General features: G+C 35.1%; 1 pseudogene; it reads left to right on the top strand.

Annotated features, from left to right (window-relative positions):
* The first annotated feature begins 4,926 nt into the window (after nucleotides 1-4,926).
* Nucleotides 4,927-5,043, top strand: LOC145286571 (5S ribosomal RNA; annotated as a pseudogene).
* The last annotated feature ends 15,755 nt before the right edge of the window (nucleotides 5,044-20,798 follow it).

The raw sequence follows: 20,798 nt of genomic DNA, 5'->3' as shown, positions 1-20,798 counted from the left end.
GAACTAATAGGAACCGGAAAAAAGGGAGAGGAAGTCTAAGAAGCAACATTATGAATAACAGAAAGGAGGGGAAAAAAGTAGTTTTAAAAGAGCCTTGCTATTTGATCGCTTCGTCGTCTGATTAATTATCGATTCAATCGTGAACAGTTCCGTTGCTACCTAATGTCTAATGTTGACTGCGTGACTTTCTCGGGGCTGCCCTTACTGTCAACCGCTGATTCTACTTCACTCTATTCAACCGCCATTTCCATCGCACTCTCCCTGCTCCCATCTCCCCCTTCATCCTGAAAGTGAATCCGAAGGAGTCATTGAACCGGGACATGCGCGCTGATCACTTATTAAGCTACTCGCGCACTTGCATAGAATGATATCGGTGAGCGCATTTGAAGGACATCAAAACCTTAATGGTTATGGCTACCTCATTTTAGATAGATTCAAGGATCGGATAAAGAACCGGAACTTGATGATGATAAAACACACACATACTCATCTAATATATAAAGTTATCTTGTCGGAATTTATTATTCATATCAGTTCAGCAGAAAAATCAATATTACGCTAGGACTAAACTCGCTAATTTTTTACATGAATCTTGTGGAAATATAAAATCTATAAAATAAAGCAGTAGATATATGTGTGTATGTGTGTATGTGTGTGTGTCTCTTTCTCTGTCTGCGTGTAAATATTCAATTGATGAACTACTATTCCCATAACACTGAAATTAACAAGAAATAGAAATCATAAACCAAGCGTGGTTTATAACGAGTAGAATTTTTGTTTGGACGCATGAATAACGCGCACAGATATATATCTGCAAATTGAAATGCAAATTTTTCAACTTGCGAACATATTCCTATTGCTTTTGTGCATGCGCAAATTCAATTAATTTTTTCAAGTCGTTTAATATTATTTTTTTTTAATTCATCTCTCGATAGATATATCGGTAGGCAACGCAGTTGGAGTGCTCAACGTTTTGGTTTCGATTTCAACTGATGGCACACAAGTCATTTTTAAACTATTGAAATCACCACTATCCATTAGGTACAATATAATATTCAATAGAGTATTGGCTTTCTAATAATAAATACGAAATCTGCATTAATTAAAATACTTTATTTTACAACCCAGCAAAGCAGCACCCACCCCAACTAGAATAAAATACAATAGCACGTATATTAAAAGTAAGGTCTCCTATTCCTTAATTCAAAAACTATAACGTTGAAGAGTTACGTCTACGGGAGTGGTACCATTAAAATGAGCGACCTTTTATGCTTCAAAATTTATTTTTATGCATAGTCATCACTATTCTCAGTAAAGGGTTTGTTTTTTTTACAGCAATCAAAGATGCCTCAGTAGTAAAAGCCTGATGCACGCTTTATCGTTCACATCTCTGTCGCTAGTAAAAGATTTGCAACCAAAAAATCGTTCTGGAAGTTAATAGAAAACGATTGGATAGACATTAGTTCGCAACAATGTAAAATGTTGACAACATGCCTAAAAGAATGGGTTTGTTATGGTAGACTAATGGAACAGCTACCAGGTATTAAATTTCAATTTACTAATGGATGGTTTATAAAATTTATTAAAAAAAAAATCAAAATAAGCTTTGTTTTTTTTTTTTTTTTAAATTTTATTTTTGTTGTTGCCCGTACATGTATGTATTAAAGAAACAAAAAAAAACAACAACAAATATTTAATTTTTTTTTATATTTTTCGACGAATCGAGATTTTTACGTCATAGATTGATATTGAAATTCTTATAAGCAGCTGTGAGTTATATTAAACGAATTAGAACTGAATTGCCACGCATGATTTATTGAACGCAAATAAATACAAACATGTGTGTGATATGGAAATAGTGTGTGTGCGCATAGTATTTACTTGTGTATTAATATATATATACGTACATATATATATATATATATATATATATATATATATATATATATATATATATACTAGACTACCTGTGTTGGGTCAGTATGTCATATAAGCTATGGAATTCATGTATGAGCGTGACACTTGTGACGTAAAGAAAATAGTTTTTTGGAGGTGTTTTTTTGACATAACAGAAACATTTCTACGAAAGTATATTCAAATGAAAAATCACGGACGGATCACTCAAACATGAAAAAAAAATCCTCCCTATTCGTGTAAAGTTACCTATTTTTTCGAATAATCGCTCAAAAATCGAAAATTAAACATGATTTTCCTACGAATCGAACGCCGACGAAAGTCATTTAGCAGCAAAAACGCACATGAACCTACCGATGAGAAATATAAGAATGAAAACCCGATATTGGAATCCTTCAACCAAGTTATAGAAACTTAAAATCTAAAAAAAAAAAATAAAGAAGATAAAAAATAAAACCTAAATAAATAAAATAAAATAAAACTAATATTGAAACATATTAGTAAATGTGTCAAAAAATTCACCGTTCTCACAAAACTATTTTGTATCAAGAAATGTAAACAAAAAATAAACAAGAAGGAAGGAAGGAAGGAAAAGGGGCAGATAGAGTAGTAGTAGTAGTAGTAGTAGTAGTAGTAGTAGTAGCAGTAGTAGTAGTCTTGGCTTTACTACAATTATTCTTATGTTTGTCAACGGGTTAAAGTGGTTTAGTTGTAAGAGAATAGCGACAGTATAGTTGTAATAAAGAATAGTTGCAAAACACCCCCACTCTTCCAATGTAAAATATTAATTTCAAAATGATAACGTTGATATTTCAGTGCGCAGGTCAAAATCTGCAAAAGAAGCGATTTGTCTTTATTTGTTTACGTTATTATGAGTTAATGTTTATGCGCGCATCCGATACCGGATGTCGTAAACCGAAAAGTGGTTTACATCACTCGTTACAAGGTCATTTGAGTTATATAATTATATGTGTGTGTGTGCGCGTGTGTGTGTGTGTGTGTGTGTGTGTGTGTGTGTGTGTGTGTGTGTGTGTGTGTGTGTGTGTGTGTGTGTGTGTGTGTGTGTGTGATATGGCACAGGAAAATCATTTCTAGTGTTGCTAACCACGGTTTAAATTGATCTGCTGTCCAGGTTTCGCATATACATACATACATATATTGAGCTCTTTCTGCGACGGGCGGGTATCGATTCGAGGAGAAATCTTTACAATACTGATCCGTGGTCCGATGGTTAGAGTTGCCGACTGTCAACGCAAAGGTTCCATCCATGTCTGGGGAAACGTGTATGTCTAGTCGCACTGATAAGTTGTGATGCAACGAGCAGTGATGTATATGGATGACATATATATATATATATATATATATATATATATATATATATATATATATATATATATATATTTAAATAAGGGGGTAGTCACCAACAATGTGTATTTTTTAACATTATTTTATTATTCCGTGTCTTGGTTTTTCATTGCGAATTATGTTTGGATCATTGTAATAATGTTTTAAGTCATTGAAATCGTTTTAAACGCGTTTCAGACGGTCTGTGATGCGTCCTCGTCAGAAATTATTTTCAAATGTGTTGGGGATGTAAAAATGATAATTTTCGTAGTTAATTTGAAGTTTTTTCAAGAGGTGGGGGCTTGTAAGTGTTTATTATTCATTGGTATGCTGAATTTGTATTACTCTTTTATTGGGCTTGTCCAGGGAGACGTTGACCTGGCTGTAGTCGCTATCTCTTTCTGCTAATGTTTTTTCTTTTCCTTTAGGGTGGGGTAGGGTGTGTGTGTGTGTGTGTGTGTGTGTGTGTGTGTGTGTGTGTGTGTGTGTGTGTGTGTGTGTGTGTGTGTGTGTGCGTGTGTGTGTGTGTGTGTGCGTGTGTGTGTTTGCTTTTATTGGTTTGGGAATGTGTATATTTTTTTATAGTATTTTGGGGTTATTTGCTTCCTTAGGAAGCGGCCGTGGTCCGAGGTCGTTACTAATGTGTATGTGTGGGGAGGGGGGGGACTGGTTCTTCTGAAATAAGGGCAGGGGTGCTTTCATTCTATTTTGATATTTATTTTTTGGATTCTTGGATTTTAATATTGTGATTTTTCGTTTTAGTCTTTTCGGGTATTCCTTATATTATGTTTGTTTAGAAAGAGGGGTGTATTTAAAATAGGGGATTTTTTAATGTTTCTATTTATTTGTCTCCCCATATATATATATATATATAGTCCTTCATATGTACCGTTTTCGGCTCTTCTATAGGAAGGGTGAGGAACTGTCATGATGTCCATCTTGGGAAAATAGTCTGTGACAAGAGTGTAGTTGGGACAAACTTTGCGCAAATTTTTGGCATTTTCATTTCCTTGCGAAGTATTGTGTGTACTGTTACCACATTGACATCAAAATGTGCAGATATTGTCTCCATAGACACGATCTTTAACAATGAATCAAGTCTGGTGTTCTGTTTCCCTTACTCCTTCCACACCTTGATTATCTCTCACAGATCCACTGTCTTCCACAATTTTATGTCATATCGTTCTTCTAAATGTTTTCATGTCCAGATGGCTTTTGTACATTCACCAGCTGTGACAATTAGGCTTGAGTAGGGTGTATTCCAATTCCTGCCGTAGCTGTTCATTTGAACCTGAAATATGATATATATATATATATATATATATATGATGAATGAATGACAAAAGTTTATATGCCAAAGTTCATGATGTTGACTATCTTACAATTTATTCTTTTAATTCAGTTGACATTTACAATTCTTGATAGTATCTGTTTCGTAGCACAAAATCAATCAGGAATAAATTGTAAGATGGTCGACATCGTGAACTTTGGAATATAGACTTTTGTCATTCATTCATTATATTGCTATGTAATTACATTGAGCGCCTTAAGTAAGGATTGGTATATATTATAAGGAAATAAAGTATATTTCCACAGAAATACGTATGTATGTATGTATGTATGTATGCATGTATTAATGTATGTATGTATGCGTGTACGCATGCATGCATGTACGGCATAATCACGCTGATACACCGGTTCGCGTCAGATCACCGAAGTTAAGCAACGTTGAGCCTGGTTAGTACCAGATGGGTGACCATTTGGAAATTCTAGGCGCTGTATGTGCTTTCTGCTTATCTCAGCATTGTTTCCAGTCTTCCTGAACCTCCACTGTCCACTGGTATTCAACAATGTCGACTCAGGAGAGGTGTGGTTGAGATTGGGCAACTCTTGCTACAAAAATTCATGCGCAGGCACCCTTACAGTGGGTATCCATAGTCTGTCAACACTGAAGGAAGCCTTTTGTATGCATGTATGTATGTATGTGCATTGTTGAAATAGAGTCTTAAATGCTTATAGTCTACTAATTAGATAGGAAATGCATCGGCTGTAAATATCATCAGAAGATGACAGTGATTTAACCAAATATATAGGATTAAGTCGAACGTTCATTGGCAAATAAGAAAGATCAGCTTGCATGACTTTTCGTGCCTTCTTCTCCATTGGGCATATATTTTACATGTCCATGAGCCCTGAATGATCGAAGTGATCCGGTTACAATGGCCGCTATGGCACGATACGCCATTTGATAGCCATCACGTATATATATATATTATATATATATATATATATATTCTATTATTATTATTATTATTATTATTATTATTATTATTATTATTATTATGTGTGTGTATATGCGTGTAGAATTATATATGGATAAATAAAAATAAACATGATAGTTTTTCAGTCATATTTATTAAATACCCGGGACTTTAAAAATATAATTCGAGTGTTTGTGCTGTTGTTGTTTAATTCTCTTCACTTTTACATTAGTTTTATTTAATATGTTCTGATTGGTAGTAATTGATTATTATACACAAAAAAATATTGCGGGACAAATGAAATTTACTTAAATACAAACACACACATATGAAAAGCAACACATACATATATATATATATCTAAATATGAAAAGATGCACATAAAAGCAATCTTGAAGCAGAAATGTCTGCCATGTGTGTGTATGTGTGTGTGTGTGTGTGTGTGTGTGTGTGAAGGTGTGATAAAGGATATAGTTTGTTTAAAGGCAACCATAACGCAAGAAATGTTAATATGTTGATTAGAAAGATAAAAACAAAACGATGTAAATCTTACTTGATTAGTCAATATTTCTACACAGTGATATACTTTGTGCGATCGTGTTCCATAATATATTTCGAGGAAAAACCTCTTTATCAAATAAAATTATTGGAAACCCCCTGAAATTCGTAAATTTCAAGTCCGCCCTTGATCTAAGATAGGCATGTGGTGTATTGCAAGTTCGTTTAGGGCGATTTCAAACCTCATCGGAGCTATTTCCGGTCAGAAACTGCGATGTCCAGCACTGCCAGTTGTCGCGGTTTTGTCCCACTAGATTACAGTATTGGGTACTTAGAAAGTGCCTATCTGTTGCGCAACTGATATACCACCGACAAGCCAGAAAAGGGATAAGATGCAAAGTCTTCTGGCGATGAAGCAAGAGTAACGTTGGCAGGTGTGATAGCTTGGAGCCACTAGCCTAATCTTTGCACGCGGATTGTGTGTGATGGTCGCAAGTTTACTAAATGGGTAGCTGATTGAGCACCCGAGCTGCCCGATTCAGGGATAGCACTGCTTGGGCTGAAAAATTAAGCCCCTTTAAAAGGTGAGGTAAAGAGTGACTAGCTAGTTTGCAAAGTTAGGATTTCAAGGATTTTTTGTTTAAACTTTTTTTTTTTTCCTTTTTTAATAAATTTTTCACATTTTGTTTTGTTTTTGTTGTTCAAAGAAATGTTTAATTGCTTTATTCACAGAATATTTTAATGAAATGTAAATTTCTAAAAGTAAAAAAAATTAAATTCACTTACCACATTTATTTAACAGATAGCAAAATGATTGTTTTCTTTTGTAGTTTTCGAAGGACCTTAAGTGGAACCGTCAGTCAGCATAATATGTAGTTCTAACGTTTTTGTTTTTGGATACTTCAAAAAAGCCGACCGACAATTTTAATGAAACATTTTCTTGAACTAAAGCAACTTTGAAGGGTCAACAACAAATTAATTTAAATGAAACCGAAAAATCATTATCTAGTTTATTTTTTTTTTGTTATTTATTTCATGCTTCGGTCACAGTTAAAAATACTGATTTCTCCCTGGATTTCAACGACAGGTACGCGAAATAAAATGGCGGCTTCAGTTTCGGCGATCAAGTGTAGAATGCCCCCCTCTTTTTTTAGTCACCAGTTGGAAAAAAAACTGATTTTTAACATGATTTACTCGCAATGAGAGCATTGTAAAATCTTTTTTCTCTATTAAGTATTCATCAACGTGTTTTTTTTTTGCATAGGCATCACCACTTATCAAGGCCAAGAGGCCACTGGAGGATAAGGGTTAAAGACTGTACAGTAGAAATTGGACAGATAGTAACTGCTAGTAATGGAAATTCGGCAAATTTGGTAAATTATATGGAACGGCGGATCAAAAACTTGTTTACGTTAGACTTGAAGACAACCATATTGTAGTGAGCTGGAAAGCAGGAAAACGGAAGACAATTTCATAGGCGTGCAGTTCTAAGAAAGAAACTTTGCTCATGGAATCTACGCTAAGGTTTAGGCACAGATAAAGAATGGGGGAAATTGTTGATAGTGTTTTCTGCTAGACGGGTGTTTCTTGTGAAAGTTTGGCGAGGGGGACCATAGATAGGAGCTGAGTCGAGCACTTGTCATGAAAATAACGATAAAGCAGAGACAAACTCGCAGCATCTCTTCCAGAGGTTCTAGGGAAAGAGAAAAGGACATTCCCTACGAAACTACGAAGTCTATTTTGAACTCTATCAAGGCCGGATAAGTCCTTTCTAGCAGCTCCTGCCCAGATGTGGCAACAGTACTCCATCCTTGGACGTACCTGGCTTTTATATAGATAGAGAATTACATCAGCAGTGAGATATCTACTGGATTAATATAAGGATCCCACCATTTTTCCAGCGGCCTTGGCAACGAATTTAATGTATATGTTTCATTTAAGATCAGGAGTAAAGGCCAAGCCCAGAAGCTTGTCAAAACATGACACCTCCCAAGACGAGAGCCATCCATTTCAATTGATGCCAGATGGGGATCAGAACGTTGATGATGTAAAGATAAAAGCTTGGTTTTAGATGCATTAAAAGTAACAAGCAACCTCTTTCCCCATTGTACCACTTGCTAAAGATCAGAGGAGAGATAATCGGAGAGAACTTGGTCGTTTACGGTCTTAGATGTGCTACTATAGATAGTAGTGTCATCAGCATAAATGTCTACGAATGATGTAAGGATGTGATTTGGAAGATCATTAATGTAGATCAGGAAAAGAGTTGGCCCCAGGATTGACCCCTGAGGGACTCTTACCATAATACTGTGAGCTTCTGATTTCTGCTCATCAACCTCTACTCTTATGAGCCTATCAGAGAGAAATGGTTGTAATAATTGAGAAGACATTTCCAGCTATACCGAAGCTGGAGATCTTGTGAAGTAAACCTTTATGCTATACCCTATCAAAGGCCTTAGATATGTCAAGAGCAATTGCTCTAGAAAGTAAGCCTTCATCAAGGTTTGCTAATCCCATGAGATATAACTGTAAGCACATCTGCTGTAGATCTAGCAGAACGGAGATCATATTGCGTGTCACTAAGAAGGTTATTTTTGCTGAGATGGTTGATTACTTCTCTATTTATCACAGATTCCAGCAACTTACACATGACGCAGAGGAGACTTATTGACCTGTACTGAGAGGGAGATGAGCGATCACCTGAATTCTTAAATACAGGGCATACTGATGAGATTTTCCAGGGAGATGGGAATCAATTCTCCTTAAGACAATGCTTAAACAGTTTTGTAAGGATGGGCGCTTGTTCTGGTTGAAGTTTTGAGTACTATAATTGGAATACCGTAAGGGCCGGTTGCTTTACTGGAATCAAGGTTTTTGATTAGCTTGGCAACATCACGTACAGATATTTGTGTATCACATAGCGTGTTTTCTGATACAGGAGGAAATATTGGGGGCTCGCGGCCTTGGTCGCAAAGAGTAGAATTAGCTGCAAAGAGTTTGGTTTTGTCTAATGCTGATGAAATTACCTCAGGTCCATTTATGATAGTTGGAGTAGAACACACGCTTCTGTTCAGGATTCTGTGTGCTGTTTGCCAAAACTAGTGGGTACCAAGCCGCTGCTCAGCTACTTTAGACTTGACGGACTGAGCATACAACCCGTCTTGCGTTATTTATTACTTTTTTATAGTGGTTGCTGGCAGTCCTGAAAGCGGCTTTAGTCTCAACACATCTATTACGTTGGAAGTAATGGAAAAAGTGATTTCTGTGCTCAATGGCAGCATCACATTCTGGAGAGAACCATGGCTGGCTGTTAGGTTTTTGCTGGAATTTTTTTCGAAGGTATGAAACGGTCTATACCTACAATTAACAATTCCGTCAGGTCTCATACTATAGAGGACACATCCTTTATAAACATGGAATGTGGAGGTAGATCTGATATAAATGTACGGAAGCTATCACAGTCAGCCATAGTGTATGGATATACTGTACGATGGAGAGGTACATCTGAGGACATTACATTTCATTTTTATCTTAACTGATACAACAGAGTGATCGGAAGATCAAAGTGGAGAAAGAACGGAAGCTGAACACAGTTCAGGGCAAGTTGTGAAAAAAAAAGGTCTAGGAGACTTGCATACTAGCCGTCAGTATCAGGCACACGGGTGGGTTCGTGAACAATCTGAGTGAGGACATAAGCAATGGAGAAATCATGACAGAATCTCCCGTCATCATCGGTCTTGTTGAGTGAGTTAACCATTCCACATTGTGAACATTGAACTCTCCATAGATACAAATATTAGCTGAAGGATAAGCAGATAGGACGTGGTCAATTTTCTCAGATATACTTTTAAAGAGAGTAACTTTGCTGTTGTGAGGGCGATAGAAAGCAAATATAAACGCAGTAGTTTGAGCAAGTGCAACCCGGAAGCACATATAGGGTAAGTTAGGATCTTCTCTGGAAATGTCCCTACCACATGGAAAGCCATCTCTTATATAGGCACATATTCCATGCCCATGGTGATCTTGGGGGTCAGATACGAAAGTTAAATTAGAGTATCTTTTAATTACGAACTCATCCAGGGAAATAATCTGTCCAATGCCAGTTTCTCTTAGAAATAATATGTCTGGTTTAGTCACCTGCAATTGGGTTTCAACCGCTGGAAGGTTAAAACGTAGACCCTGATGTTCGAAAAGGAGACATGGTAGTGGGGGTCTACGTTGGAAGCTGGAGATCCGGGTTTAATCGTGTATTTTTTATTGAAACTTTTCATGGGGGAGTTTGGGGATTTGTGGACTAAGTCGACAGACTTGCTTGGAGCAGGGCAGAGAGGGAAAGTAAGAGAGAAATAGAAATGAAGAAATACTTTTTGTATCACATGAAAAGATAAAGCCGTAACAATTACCCACCAATATGTTATCGAGAGGCCCCACCAGAAGCTACTGCATTGTCCAGAATCCATTCACCAAATGGCAATACAGCAGCCTCAATACTTTGCACCTGCTGATAGGATAACCTCCTTAGTGGTTAATCCAAGGTTCAGGTCCCTGACTATCAGCCCAGAAAAAACGTTTACCTCCAGCACCCTTACTAGTGACATAGTTACAAGGATAGACATAGAAACAGAAATTTTCCGACATCTCTGGCGACTGTTTGTCAAATTACTGCCAACCTAGAATACAGCTTTTTCTTCTCCCTTTTTCAGAAAAATCGCTCATTAAAAAATGAGGACTGGGTGACAAATAAAGAGAAGCGAGAGTAACGGGAGCTGCCGATAACGCATCCACAATGTATTGTCTACTCTCCATTTTTCATGGAGTTGACGTAGTTAGGCTGTTTTATACATAAATAAACTTCGATCACAAATGAAAATAATGTTACCTCGCGGCCCCTAAAATTTTGCAGCAATGCAAACAAATAACTAATCATGAGCCTCGAAGTTTCGAAACAGACAGACAGCGCCTATGTATGTGACGGAATAAGAAAACTCATTAAGATAAATAAAGATTACCTTTAAAGTAGTTAATAAAATTCTTGTATATTATATTAAATATGTTATGAAAAATTCTATGACGTTTTTATCATAAATTTTTGAGAGCATTAATCTCACTTCAAACAAATAGTTCAACTTAAAAATATAAGAGAATCGTAATGAAAGAATCGTAAATCTAAGGTATTTCAATTAAAATTTCATAACAAACTTGACAGTGCACATTCTTTTCTTTAAATATTTTATCTCTATTCTAAACAAGCGTTTGTTTTACATTCATTCTTTTTAATTCTCATACGTAATCTATTTCTAAACCTAAATTACGAGGTTCGAATTTCGTCTATTGCTATTTCATTTTCATTTTAACTAATCTCTCTATTTTTATACTTACATGAAAAGGGGACAGCCCTTATCATGTAACACATCTCCCTCTCAGTACAGGTCAATAAGTCTCCTCTGCGTCATGAGTAAGTTGCTGGAATCTGTGTTAAATAGAGAAGTAATCAACCATCTCAGCAAAAATAACCTTCTTAGTGACACACAATATGGTTTCCGTTCTGCTAGATCTACAGCAGATGTGCTTACAGTTATACCTCATAGGATTACCGAATCTCTCGACAGAGGCAACCTTTCTAGGGCAATTGCTCTTGACATATCAAAGGCCTTTGATAGGGTATAGCATAAAGGTTTACTTCACAAGATCTCCAGCTATGGTATTGCTGGAAATGTCTTCTCAATTATTAAATCATTTCTTTCTGATAGGTTCATAAGAGTATTAGTTGATGGGCAAAAATCAGAAGCTCACAGTATAAATGCTGGAGTCGCTCAGGGGTCCATCCTGGGCCCAACTCTTTTCCTGATCTACATTAATGATCTTCCAAATCACATTCTTACATCATTCGAAGACATTTTTGCTGACGACACTACCATCTATGGTAGCACATCTAAGGCAGTAAACGACCAAGTTCTCTTCGATTCTCTCTCCTCTGATCTTGATCACGTTGTACAATGGGGAAAGAGGTGGCTTGTTACTTTTAATGCATCTAAAACCAAGCTTCTATCTTTACATGATCAACGTTCTGATCCCCATCTGGCGTCAATTAAAATGAATGGCTCTCGTCTTGGGGAGACCTTAAGTTTTGACAAGCTTCTAGGCTTGACCTTTACTCCTGATCTTAAATGGAATACGTACATCAAATTTGTTGCCAAGGCCGCTGGAAAAAATGTCGGATCCTTCTATCGATCCAGTAGATATCTCACTGCTGATGCAATTCTCTATCTATATAAGAGCCAGATATGTCCAAGGATGGAGAACTGTTGCCACATCTGGGCAGGAGCTGCTAGAAAAGACTTGTCCTGCCCTGATAGGGTTCAAAATAGACTTCGTGGCCTGGTGGGAGATGTCCTTTTCTCTTCGCTGCAACCTCTATCTCAAAGAAGAGATGTTGCGAGTTTGTCTCTGCTTTATCGTTATTTTCATGGAAAGTGTTCGACTGAGCTTCAATCAATGGTCCCCCCTCGCCAAACTTTCACAAGAAACACTCGTCTAGCTGAAAACATTATCAATAATTTTCCCCACTCTTTATCTGTAACAAACCTAAACATAGATTCCATGATCAAAGCTTCTTTCTTAGAACTGCACGCCTGTGGAATTGTCTTCCGTTTTCCTGCTTTCCAGCTGTCTATAATATGGTTGTCTTCAAGTCCAACGTGAACAAGTTTCTGATGAGCCGTTCCACTTAAGTTAACAAATTTACCGAACTTCCATTACTATCGATTACTATATTGTCCTTTTGACTACTCTACACTCTTTAACCCTTATCCTTGAGTGGCCTATAGGCCTTGATAAGTGGGGATGCCTATGTAAAAAAAATGGATTTCTACAGAGTAGGGGGGGACTTTTGATGCTGATAGGGTGGGGTGGGGGTATTTACGTTAGTATTTAAGATGTATATCTAGTTGACGATACTGTTTGTGTGTATGGGTGAATTATAAATGCGGGAACCTCGGTTATTGATTTTAAAAATCGAATTAATCAGCCTCAAAACCACAACACAAAAGCAATCCTTTTTTTTTCTCCCCTCTCCCTCTCTTCCTCGTTCTCTTCCTATCTTCCTCTCCCTTTCCCTTTTCTCTCTCTTTCTCTCCCTCTCTCTCTCTATGTCTCTGTATCTCTCTTTCTCTCTCTTTCCCTTTCTCACTTTACTCGTGTCTTCCCTCCTCTCTTTCCTTCCTCGCTCGCGTTCCTTCTTTCTTTCTCATAAATATCTATTCATAAATTTATGCAAAACAAAGTGACGCTTAAAATACATTAATTAAAATGCCTACTCCGTGTTTTGCCAGGCATTTTTTTAATTCCTGATAGATCGATTAGACACAAGATTCGATTAGTCTCAGACTAATTACGTAAGCTGCAGATGAATTAATTGGTGGTCGGAAAATTAAGTTGACGAAAAAAAACCTTGAAATTTAATTACCAATTTTAATCAAATATCCAACGATAGAAGCTGTTTTTATCCTAAACATCTATTTACATAATGTACACGCGAAGATATTTTGTATGTGCACAAACAAAAACGCAACATTTTATACGGCGTGAATCTTGTAATGTATGTCTTTACTCTTTGACACAGTAAAGACGGTTTAGGGTTAGAATTAAGGTTGGGTTTAGTGTTTCTAACGTATTTCATCACCTTACATAGTACTAAGAACAAATCAAATTAAATACACCTCCACAACGCACGCGGCACGAGCATTCCAAACTAAAGTAGATATAAACAATTGTACAGCACGTGGGGAAAAAACGATAATTTTACAAACATTAAGAAAAAATACAGCAATTTCGATTTGGATTGCTTTTAAAAACTATTCTCTAGCAATTTAATAAATAAAAGATGCAATCAAAATTGAATTTAACTCGAAAATCCTATCTAAAAATAGCACGGTCCACCCAATTCATCCGCGGCTCAAGAAATGAAAAACAAATCGAAAAATCGAGTTGCTTAAAATTATAATATATAAGCTTCAAGTCATACACATTGATTAAACTATACACCTTCTTCTTGTGAACTGCTTAATTTTCGATTTTTGCAGTTAAGAAGTGTTTCTTATTAGGATGCAAGTAAAATCAAACTTTATTTAAAAAATGCACATAATATCGAGTAACAACATACGTCCAATATTAATAAATTACGATTCTTAAACAGATAAATTAATCCCCAGTTTATGCAAACCTGCTCCATCTACAATAAAACCTGCCATGTACACTTGAAGTCGAACACACGCCTGACGAAGGGAAAACGTCTCGGAATATAGCATCACAGATACACTATCTGACCGCCTGGCGAAAGGAAAAACATTCTACATGTGAAATATTATATAAATAAATTAAAAAACAACATGTTTACGCGTACATGTATGGTTATACATACACACATGAACTAGATCAATAAAAGTGAAACTGCATAGCTGGTTTCACCATTATATGTTTCCATAACTTAACACAATATATATCGTTTTTTTTACTACTTTATTTAACACTAACCGGATATCCGGCGTATCCCGGTCATAAGATATGCTTAAACATGATCTTTTAATTCATGTAGATTGCGTATATGTTATTATAGATTCAATCCTCTATTGAATATTATATATTACGGGGAATAATTTGCCCGGTGAAGTAATTTGCAAAAAAAAAAAAAAATAAAATAAAATAAATAATAATGATAAATTTGCTCATTAAATTCCGTCGGTGTTTGTTTACAATATCACGTCAGCTGATATTTTGGCTTGACGATGACTGCCCTGGAATAGTCACTTTCGATTAATGTTTAGTTTTAAAATATTCAGCGATTAGACTTGCAGCAATTTTAAACGGTGCCTATCTTTTATCGTAAACTGAATTCATTAATAAGAAAAGAAAAAAATAAAATAAAATGGCAAAGTTCACTTATGCCTGAACAGGGAGTAATTCAATCTGTAGTCGAATGCTCTACCACTGAGCTATATTTCCAGATGTCAATAATTCTGAGTTTTTTTTGTTTGTTTTTTTAAAGAAGAAATGATTTGTTGAGATTTTATTATCTCCCTTGCCGGTGTAACGTAAAATATTAAAATATTACATTGTAAAAACTGTATTATTAGTATGTCTATCAATATATCTTTTTCCTTATTTCTTCTATTTATTCTTTCTACACAGTAGCGTTCTTTTTCCGTTTTTTTTTTTTAACGTACCGTTCTACCATTATTTTTTCTTACAAAGTTAGCATATAAATCTATATATAATTTTTATGTGTCTATTTTTTTCTTCAGAACCATTCCTTTCTTTTTTTCCGTTGTGTCTATTTCTCTCCACCGTGGTAACCTCCAGGTTCGATTTTTTTTCCACGCCCTGTATGGGTGCACTGGAACACGAGCACCAAAATGTGAGTATGTTGTATTGTTATCATAAAAGGGAGTACCGTTGTATGATCGTCTAATGTTCTGTCTATTTATGATATATTCATATTTAAGTGTTCATATGTTTTGTGTGTGTCTGTGTGTGCGCGCACGCGCGTGTGTGGTACATATGTATTTTAGACATACCTTCTTCATGCGTCGTTGATCTTGTCCACCTGGAATTCATCTTGTTCTTGAAGGGGAGACTGGAAACCAGTTTTGGACGAATATTCATTCACTCCAAGACAATCAATGGTTTTATATAGTTTTTTATTCATCTTCCAGATGTAGATCGCAGAAGAATGGAAAATGAATGTCTTTGCTTGCATAGGTCTTATTTTTACACACATCAGCTCCCCCCCCTCAGTGAAGGGGAGTGGACGACTTGTTAAACCGTCCGCTGTTCTCTACGTCCAAACCCAAACTCTCTGACTCCAGCTAACCTGATCACGTGACTCACACGCAGATCCGATCAGTTGACCCTCACTTCCGGTAAAATGTATCTACAATATAATTTACCGTATTCCTTTCTCATGTTCGACCTATTTCCTAACATATATATACCACTCTGCTTTATTCGCTCTACCTCCTTGTCTGTCTGTCTGTCTGTCCCTCTCCCTATCTTTCTCTCTCTCTCTTTCTCTCTCTCTTTATCTATCTATCTATCTGTTTATTTGATTTTATTGGATTTTTAGCGGGTAAAAATAGCGCCTAAGGGGTCAGAATTAAAAAATAAATGTAACCTGGCAGGCGTAAGTTAAACTTAAACTGCTCCTTTACGAATGCGTAAATATGTATTTATACGTTGAAGTCGATTACATTTTAGCATCTTCGTATCAATCTAACGCTAACTCAAATGGTAATCACTTATATCTTTATATATATATATATATATATATATATATATATATATATATATATAAGTAGAAAAGGCCAAGATATAGTAGAATTAAATTTACAATATTTTATTTAAAACAAGGAATACGAAATAAAAGTTTTCTTATTCAGTGAAAAAAAAAGTTAGCAAAAGATAAGTAAAGTAATATTTGAGAACGAAAATTTAAAGAGAATTATAAGTTTATAGATAAAATGTAAAGGAATATCCAGTGATATACTAAAGTTAGCAAATGATGGGGCGAATTAATGAGTCCAAAACGAGTTCCGCAAGATATCGTTTTAGAATATCTTTTTAAAATATCCAGGGTTAGAGAAGGAATTTTTGGAGAAAAATCCTGCAGTGAAATGCTGGAGTAAATTCCAATCCATGGAAATAATAGTTCTTGTGCAGAGAGGCATATGGATCAGATTGTTGTTCTATCAATACGTACTTCTATATTTATATTTCTGCACTTTCGAATTTGAAAGGTTTTTTAATAATCCTTTCTTATTTGGCGAATTTTGCTCCTATATATATATAATAAAAAGCTGAATGTGTGTGTGTGTGTGTGTGTGTGTGTGTGTGTGTGTGTGTGTGTGTGTGTGGTCACGAATAGGCTCCTATATGGTTGACTATTTTTAAAAACTGATTACATATAATGATAGAAGATGTATCGAGACACAGGAATGGGTATGTTTGATCTGGCAGAACGGTGGTTCATAAAAATTGTGGGGTCTGCGTTTGCGCCTGGTCCACAAAGTATGGAAATAAAAAATTTAAAAATTAAAAAAAAAACATTTACAAGTGTTTTTGATATAGATGTACATGAGAATACTTTGATAAGTATGTTTTAACTTAAATAGGAATGGTATAATAAAATTGTGGGGTCTGCGTCCGCGCCTCGCCTTCATAGAATGGAAATTGGCACAAACTTTAATAAAGACTTTTCATATCTATCTGCGTAAGTATACTTTGATAATTATGTTTTAGTTTGAACATATATGGTACAATAAAATTATGGGGTGTCCGTTAGCACCTAACCTCCATAGAATGGAAATATGTCACAAAGTTTAACAAGATTTTTTTATATAGATCCAAAGAATATTGTAATAGGTGTTTCAGTGTGAACAGGTATGATATAATAAATTATGGGGTTTATCTATTTTATTTTTACTTTGATCATATTTTGCTTTGGTTTCGATACGCCCAAATTCGAAGCTATCTCTTTACAACCCTTCCTTTTCATAACCTTTCATAACTTTTCATACTTTCATAAATCAGAGTCCATTTTCTGTAGGCTGTTTTTTGCTAGTATATATATTTATATATATATATATATATATATATATAAATATATATATATATATATATATATATATATATCACTAATCCATTGAAAATCAATATATACCGTTCCCCACTTGATATTCCCCTCCCAACATATCTCCAACTTGTTGGCTCACAAATATCCATAACCGGATCCGTATTTCACCCCTCTTACTCGCAACAAAACCACATATTTCCTAATCCCTGGAAAATCCATTCTGCATCGAGAAATTCTCCAGAATCTGTTAGGGGGTAAAATCAATTCAGCTTAAAATTATAAAAAGAAGAACCGTGAAATAAAAAGGAAATACAAACAAAATGGCGGGTATCATTTTTGTTGTCCTCTTTGACACGAAACCAAATTAAATTAAAAACAGAAAATGGCGGAACATAGCAAAGAGAAAGGGACTGGATATGTTTCCTAATTCAACAAAAAATAAAAAATAAATAATGCAATTCAGTAATTAAACAAATATTTACTAAGATTTAGGGCTTCAGTACAATGATAGAAGAAACGTGGTTAGAAAGACTGTGTTTTGCTTATTGTTTTATGCGTGAAGAATGAAATATGATTGTTGCAAAGACATGAGATGCCTTAGTTTTTAAATTATTCAGGAGAAAAAGGCGCTAGGATATATATATATATATATATATATATATATATATATATATATGTGTGTGTGTGTGTGTGTGTGTGTGTGTGTGTGTGTGTGTGTGTGTGTGTGTGTTTTAATAAAATAAGAAAAATGAGAAAAACAAAACTTGGCAATATTAAGAAAAAAAACCTGACTTAGCAAATTCATTGGAGTCACAAGAAAAATACTTGTTTATTTAAAGTCTAAAGCAATAAATTAAGTAACGTTTGATGCGGACAAACTGGAAATGGAAAAGCTAATTTAATTTCCCATCTTAAGAACTGATCTTATCGATGTCATCTGTTTCAAACCATGAAATTTCTGCTGATCAATGGTGTTTGGTGTAATAAAGTTCGCTGCTTTTCTCAGTTTCCATTCCTCGTGTTTTCGGTTTCATCACTGACAGAATCATCCACGATGTAATCTTTTTTTTTTTACGTAGGCATAACCACTTATCAAGGCCCAGAGACTACTCGAGAATAAGGGTTAAGAGTGTACAGTAGTCAATTGGACAATATAGGAATCATTAGTAATGGAAATTCGGTAAATTTGTTAACTTAAGTGGAACAGCTCATCAAGAACTTGTTTACGTTGGACTTGAAGATAACCATATTGTAGTCAGCTAGAAAGCAGGAAAACGGAAGACAATTCCACAGGCGTGCAGTTCTAAGAAAGAAACTTTGTTCATGGAATCTATATTTAGGTTTAGGCACAGATGAAGAGTGGGGGGGTTATTGATAGTGTTTTCAGCTAGACGAGTGTTTCTAGTGAAAGTTTGGCGAGGGGAGCATAGATTGAAGCTCAGTCGAGCACTTCCCATGAAAATAACGATAACGCAGAGACAAACTCGCAACATCTCTTCTGTGAGAAAGAGGTAGCAAGGAAGAGAAAAGGACATCTCCTACGAAGTCTATTTTGAACTCTATCCAGGCAGGACAAGTCCTTTCTAGCAGCTCCTATGCCGATGTGGCAACAGTACTTCATCCTTGGACGTTCCTGGATGCTTGTCAAGCCAGAGATTCTTATTGCAATGATTCAAAAGAAGATGGAAGATGAAACTATAGAAAACGAGATCAAGTGCCAAAATATCAACCACGAATTAAATTGTCTACAACAAATTTTATTTTCAGTCGCGTGAATAGATAAAAAAAAATGTGGCGAATAATTATTATTGTATAATAATTATTATACAATAATAATTATTACACAATAATAATTATTATTGTATATTATTATAATTATGTATTTAACACGTCATGCCATCTTTTGCTTAGTTATTAAAATATGATTTATATTTATCAATCTTTAAAAATAAATAGTTAAACGTTTCTTCGTTTATAATACAGAAAATAACAAAATAAGAGTAATAACTTCATCGTTGGGAAACTCCCCGAACCAACTAAAGCCGTCTGTAACATTTCATTGGGGAAAGATGTGTTACTAATATGTTGTCAAGTTTTAGAAAAGAGATAACTTTATATAAATATCTGAACGGAATATTTTTCAGCAAATATAATTCTGTTAATCCCTTATTCTGACAAGCGAGACTGTATTATCCAATCAACAAGCGTCCGAGAAAATAATCTGTAGGTTGTGAAAGTCCCGTCTTTCGATTGAAAATGTACGGTATGCAACGGACAAATAAAAGATTGACATGTGAAATAATAACGGAGCTATGTTTCTTACAAAAAATATTCCTTGATATGTAGCAGTGGTAGTAGATGTGAGTATGAGAGTAAAAAGTCCTCAGATTTTCTGAACCAATAGCTAATAATAAGAAATATCGAGCAGGACTAAATATCGAAAGTGATTAATGCAATTGAAAATAAAATCTCTGCTAAAAACGTATAATAATAATAATAATAATAGTAATAATAATAATAATAATAATAATAATAATAATAATAATAATAGCAACCTAATGTATAAGCGGATTAGATGTTTTTATGTTCTACAAGTAAAATTATCAAGATAAAAAAAGGAAAAATTTTACTTTAGTTTATACATAAAATATCTTATATAAAAAGAACGCCATGGAGAGCCGATCTGTACGTTAATGCTAAACACTTCAAACGTTATCACCTGGAAATGTAAAGTGGGTATGGTAAAGACAAACCACAAAAGCTTTGTTAAATTTTCTCTGGATTTGCCCATCTGTTTGGTTATTGCAATATTAATAGTTTGCAAGTATTTGTAAAAAAACAAAACAAATACTTTGTTTAATCACGTTGACACATCGTTTCTCGTGAAATCCCCAGAGTTAAGCGACGTTGAACCAGAGGAAATTAATAAAATGAAATGAAACTGCGACACTAACCCAAAGCGGGTTTAACCGGCTTCCTCCTAAGCATTAGCATATGGGTAACCGTTTGAGTATTAAATTAATAGTGTGGCATATTTTTGTCTGTAACTGCACGATTATCGCAGCAAGTGTTTAGGGGTAAATATAACATTTATTGAAAAAGACAAAAAAAAAGGGGTTTAAGAGAGAAAAAAAGAATTTATTGGACAAATAAAA

This window comes from Euprymna scolopes, chromosome 10 (assembly GCF_053919585.1).
Source record: "Euprymna scolopes isolate OS-2025 chromosome 10, ASM5391958v1, whole genome shotgun sequence".
Lineage (NCBI taxonomy): Eukaryota > Metazoa > Mollusca > Cephalopoda > Sepiida > Sepiolidae > Euprymna > Euprymna scolopes.
This window is presented reverse-complemented; position numbering and strand designations above follow the sequence as displayed.